This window comes from Miscanthus floridulus, chromosome 6 (genome assembly GCF_019320115.1).
Source record: "Miscanthus floridulus cultivar M001 chromosome 6, ASM1932011v1, whole genome shotgun sequence".
Classification (NCBI taxonomy): Eukaryota; Viridiplantae; Streptophyta; class Magnoliopsida; order Poales; family Poaceae; genus Miscanthus; species Miscanthus floridulus.
Window position 1 is genome coordinate 4,116,439 of NC_089585.1, and position 6,335 is coordinate 4,122,773.

The window sequence follows — 6,335 nt, forward strand, 5'->3', positions numbered from 1 at the left end:
TCTAAACCTGAAATTCTACAATATTCCTATGGAATGGCTTAATCCATAAGAATTTGGAAGGAAATCTAAGATTAGGTCCAACCTCTTATAAACTTTTCCTTTGTGTCTATCTCTCTTATAATTCCTGTGCTTCTCCTATATTGTATCCAAATGCTCCATTAGAGAAGTTCCTACGATTTCAATTCCTATAGGATTGCAGGTGACCAGTAACTCCAATCATATTTTTTTTCATGTTCCTATGTTCTGAATATCATAGTGTTCCAAAGAGACCCTTATTGGATAACAGGGTAACTAATAGTTAGCCGCTAGATATTAGCCGACTGGATCCTAAGCTAACAAGTCAACTAATGTTTTTACCTACTATCTAGCTAATAAAAACTAATTTCTTACCTACTATCTGGCTAATAATTAACTATTAGCTGGTTTCTTCGGACTAAAATGGTGAATAGTTAGCTAGGGAGTAGCTTTTGCTATATATTTAGAAAAAAGACAAAATGACTATAAGGACAGGGGAGTAGCTAAATAGAGTTTTAACAGCTAGAGATCTCAAACAACTATATCCAAAGATAGCAACAGCTTCGAGAAATTTAAACCCCTCCTTTTTACATAGAAGGCAAATACCTAAATCCAACCAATTGATTCCATTCTATGTTGAGATGAGACTATGAAAGAATGAAATCATTAAGTACCGGTGTTAGCTCTTTAATTTGTGCAAAAAAAAGAGAAAGGAAACCTTTTATCTTCTACTATAATTTATATGCCGTATGAGAAATTTGGTCAGTCTCGCCACTTGATCAGAGGCGGCCGTGTGCAGTCATTGAGCAAACTTCCCTAATGTGGACCCAGTCTCAGGCTCACTGCTCACAACCTGTGGTTTCAGTAAAACCGTCAAATAGTAGATTTTTTTATATTACCTCGTCAAAACATGCTTGCAACAAAAGCATGAAAAGTTAGATGAAGGTCTAATCCGATGTGTATGCAGAGACAGCCATGAACAGGATAAGCAAAAGAATAACGATTAGACACGTGTAAGAAAATAAATGCTCATATCTGTCCAACCTGAAGGTTACGCTTGAACAACCACATGTATTTTTCTATTCCTTTTTTTATGGAAAAAAATAGGACTGTATGGTTTGATCCAAGAGACCAAGCACATATGTGGATTTAACTATGTAGTGAAATGTTAGGTACCAACTTTCAGGCTTAAAATAAACTCAGTTATTATGCGCAATAGAGATTAAAGATCAGGATTAAAGAATTTTGAAGAGGTCATGATGGATTCAGTCACGGCACTTTTGGTCCTCTCCAATTGAATCACTATCCCTAACTCTGACCCTGACCGTGTTTGATCCTCCGATGATCTTCGGAGTTGAAGCTGTCAGAGTTAATTCATCGGTTTTGGCTTGTTTACCTCCTACTCCCTTCCTTCCTTCCATCCTCTATATTCATCTCATTTTCTTTTCTTTTTTGGATTTGTTTGTTTCCGACGGATTGATGGCCAAATCAAGGGTCCTCTCCATGTAGCTTTTACCCTCTCAATCGTGGAGAGATATTTTGCTTTTCTTCTTCCTCGTTAGGATCGTGAAGAGATATTATGCTTACTATTTTTTTTTGCTCCTAGTGGTTAGGTTGAGAATGACATTAATGATATGAATCTCTACTATGCGACCCATCGCGCTCTCCACGACGGCACGACCCGTATCTCTCTCTCCCTCCTACGTCTCCCTCTCCCTCTCACAACCGCCCGGGACCACGACCCACCGGAGTTGAAGAAGATGACGACGCGGCTAGGGTTCCGGCAAGCCGTCTTCTTCGGCGACGGCGGCGGGTTTCGGCGAGCCGTCTTCTTCGACATCGGTAAGGTAGGCCTCCTCCTCCTCCTCCTCCTCCTCTTGGATCTGTCGCACCGAAGATGAAGAAGACGGTGGCATTAGGGTTTCGGTGGCCACGCCCCACCCTTCTTCTCCAAATCTGGCGTGCTATAGAAGGGCCGGTCGGGGGAAGGTAGGTCGGCCAGGCGGTGGGGAAGGAGGCCTGGCGGTGGTCACGGCGGCCAGGTCGGGGCGAGGGCGCCATGGCCAGAGCTTGGAGCTCGACATCACCGGCAAGAGGGGGGGAGGGGAATAAGGCAACCATCACGGGCACTAGGGTTCGTCGGAGCTTCAGCGAACCCTAGTGCCCATGGGGGGGCGGGGCTGGTGACGAGGGCGAGGACGACAAGGAGGGCGGGGTCGAGGACGATGACGAGGAAGGGGCAAAGGAGGAGGGGCATGGGGAGGGAGAAGGGGGGAGAACGCCGGGCACGAGGTAGACAAGGGGTCGCGCGCTTCGTTGCGCGTTAACATCCCCTTTTAATGATGGGTCTGTACGTGACTAGGGCCTAGAGTAGTTATTAAATGAGTATGATGAATTGATTCATCTAAAATTTATGATAATTCAGGATAAATTCTAAATACTTTAATATCTAATATTTTGATGCCGAGGAAGTAGATTAGCATAATATTTTGGGATGAATCTTCAAGAAATTCACTGACATACAAATTCAAGAGGGTGTTTAGATCCCAAGACTAAACTTTAGTCCCTATCACATTAGATGTTTATATGCCAATTAGAGGACTAAACATAAGCTAATTATAAAACTAATTGCATAAGCTATGACTAATTTGCAAGATGAATCTATTAAGCCTAATTAATTCATGATCAACACATGTTTACTGTAGCATCACATGGGCTAATAGATTCGTCTCGCGAATTAATGAGAACTTATGCAATTAGTTTTATAATTAGCTCATGTTTAGTCCTTCTAATTGACATATGAACATCCGATGTGACAGGGACTAAAGTTTAGCCCTGTAATCCAAACACTCCTAAAAGTACTATAGCACGGTGTAATTTACACACAAAGGAGTCATGGTGGGTACCCTTTTTATGATAAGAGCCTTTTTAGAGCATTTTCATTTAGGTACCGTTTGTTTTCACCTAAGATATAGTTTTGCCTATATATTCTGCCATCTTGTGATAATATTTCTCTAATAATTTTTTTAAAAAAAATACAAGCATCTATAACATCAAAGTAATTTTATTAAATTCTTTAGGAATTTTTTAGAGGTTGGAATATATGTTTTGATAGTGCATTTACTTAACATTGCTAATGTTTTTTGAAAATGTGGTTGAAACTAGAGAAATTTAAATTAACACAAGCTAGAAAATGACTTTGGAACGGACCGAGGAAGCAACATTAGATGACCATTCCTCTCTCCTTTGACAAAGGTTGCTTTAAACCAAATTTGACAAGGGGCGCGTTTAGTTCCGGCCGGATTCGGTATTTGCACCGTGTTTGATGTGACGGCAAATACTGTAGCAATTTCGTTTGTATTTGTGAATTATTGTCCAAACATTAACTAATTAGGCTCAAAAGATTCGTCTCGCAAAGTTCAACCAAACTGTACAATTAGTTTTTTATTTCATCTATATTTAGTACTCCATACATGTACCGCAAATTTGATGTGACGAGAAATCTTTTTTTTTCATAGTGACAAAGTTGGGAGTTTGGGGGAAAACAAGGGCAAAGAGTGGAAAGCTGGGGGGCGTTAGAACAGTATCTGCACTTGTTTATGCGAGACCTGGGGCACAAACGCACGGACGCTGTAGGCGCTGAGACCCCTCCAGTTTCCTTTTTTTTAAAAAAAACGCACGGACGGCTCAGCTGTTGCCTGCTGGAACAAGAAATTCACGAGTGTCAAAACCGATGCCCCGTCTTCGACGGAATCGGACCAATTCCCGGCCACTTTCTCCCGTACTCACATGACTCCAAATTTTATGGCTGCATCTGCACCGCTGCAGTAAGGATTCTGGCTGGTCTTTTCCTTTCTTCTGATACTCTTTTATATGCTGTATTTCCTCGTGTCAAAAAAAAAAAACAAAAATCTGCACCGCTGCAATTTGACAGCACAACCAACCGCGCAGGGACAGTTTAGCCTGTCATTTGGTGCTGATGCTGATCAGGTGCCTTTTTACTAGTGAGGAGACAAGGTGAACTGCTTGCATGATTTATCATATATATAGTAGTATATAAATATATAAACAGTTGCTTGGTTTTCTTCCACGGATCACATATTGCAGCCGTGAGGGAAGTAAACAAAGACCAATTGCAATTGGGATAGATGGGATAGCGCCAAATGCCAAGGCCGTGGAATCCAACGCAGGCGTACGAGGAGGCTCAACGTTTTGGATTGTGCTAGCACATTTTCTCCGCGAATTTCGCCACCGTGACGGGCAGGAACTTTGGTCGAGTTTGTATTCGCGTCGCACGGGTGGTGGTGCACCGTGCAAGACTTCCTTGCCTCCTTTTGACCCAAACGGCCAAACCCAATAAGAGCTCATATCATATCCGTCACGACGCGTGAACGGGGACGAGTTTCTTTCGTCTACCAGTGAAGGACGGGAAAACAAATTCATGCGGTGGGGAGACTTTGAAAGCAAGCGACAGCTCTAAAAAAGGAGGCTACAACTTTGAGTATGGATCCCCTAATCCCTGTGGCTTGTGTCACAATGTGCCACGCTCCATGCAGGGAGTTTTGCGCATCCTGGAAGCTTCCCTTTTCCCAGCTAACAAACAAATGCAAGTTGGGAGAGCCGGTGCTATGTTCAAGGACTTGCTTTGCGTCACAACTCCGAAGCAAATGTAGGCTTGGCCTTGTCATTCGGCCTGTTTGATGGTTGATTTGGGCTGGCTGAAACCAACAAGCGAATAGGGTGATTGTGGTCTCCTGTGGTTTTAGAAAAGGAAAAAAAAAAGTTGGATCGGACTTGAGTTGCACCAGCAAGTGAACAGGGTGTCAAACTTGTCTTGTTGGGTGCATCATGCCACGTTTGACTGGGATGCAGGTCCGTCCGAATGCAGTACATGTACATACAGGATCAAGATATTTCGATTTTTCAGCATACCATTCGTACAGGTACAGCGCTGAAATTTCCACTGTTTGGCTGAAGATAGCTGTCGTGGAATCAAAATTCAAAATGGGTCTCCAACAGAGTACCTATATGGAAGACCCATTTTAGGTGCAAAGAGAGGCATAACCCAAATCTGAGTATCCTCTCTCCTGTAGACCTATTTGCAGAAAAAGTTATCTTTTGGGTCTTGTTGTTGAAGAAGCCCAAAAATAAGTATGGAACTTTTTGTTTATAGCGCTACCCAAAAGACAAATTGATCTTTTATTTTGCATCACGGTCGTTGGAAACAGTCTACGGCTATGTATTATATGGGTATTTGCGTTGCACCCTTTTCTTAGACTGTCTCCTAACAAAGGAGGCCTAGATACGACACCCATTCCCGATTTTAGGTTATGCACAGAAAAAGATAACGCACTCATGACTCAGCACTCTCCAACAGCGACGCAAATGTAGAGCCCATCCCGAAACGGAGGACGACCGCACGGCCGAGGGCGCCGCCGAGCTGCCTACCTCGCCCACCACGGCCTCGACGTTCACCCGCGCCACAGCCTCCCACACGGGCGCCTCCACCACCCCCCACGTCCCGTACCGCTCGGCCAGGTCCCTGCCCGGGCGTAGGAACGCGCGGTGGAGCTAGAGGAGGAAGGTGGCGGCGGACCGCACGACGAGCTCGATTTGGGGACGGGGAAGCTCGATTCGGATGTGGGGAAAGTCAATTTAGAGGCGGGGAAGCTCGATTAGACCGATGGGAGGCTCGATTTGGGCTCCTGCGAGCTGGAGAAGAAGGCCGGCAGAGGTCGTGCTTGCCGGTGTGCTCATGCTCGTGCTTGTCGGCGTGCGCGTGAAGGCCGATGTGCTTGTGCTTGCCCGTCGTTGCTCGTCTGCTGCTAGTGCTTGCCGGCATGGTCGTGCTAGCCGGCGGAGGTTGCGTGCTCCTGCATGCTCGTGAAAGGCCAGCGTGCTCCTGCGTGCTCGTGCTTGCCGGCAGAGGCTCCTGCGTGCTCGCGTGCGTGCTTGCGGTGGAGGTCGCGGCGGGGGATTCGGTGGTTGCCGGTGGAGGTCGCGTGCGTGCTCATGTGTGCTCGCGTGCTTGCTGGTGGAGGTCGCGCGTGGAGAAGAAGGTGCAGTAGACTCCGCTCGGAGATTTGAGTAGCGAGGAGAGAGGGTGTGGTTGGGTCATCCGTCGGAGCTGGTAAGACTGTCTCCAACAGCCTATGCATAAAGGTATCCAGACGAAAAATGCATGATGCACAGTAGAAAAAAATGCCTCCAACAGACTACTCAAAGCAGCTACCTATTTTACCTACGAAGAGAGAGGAAACCCAAAAAAGGTTATTCTCTCTCCACGACGCATCTCCAGCCGGCGTGCCAGGAAGGGGAGG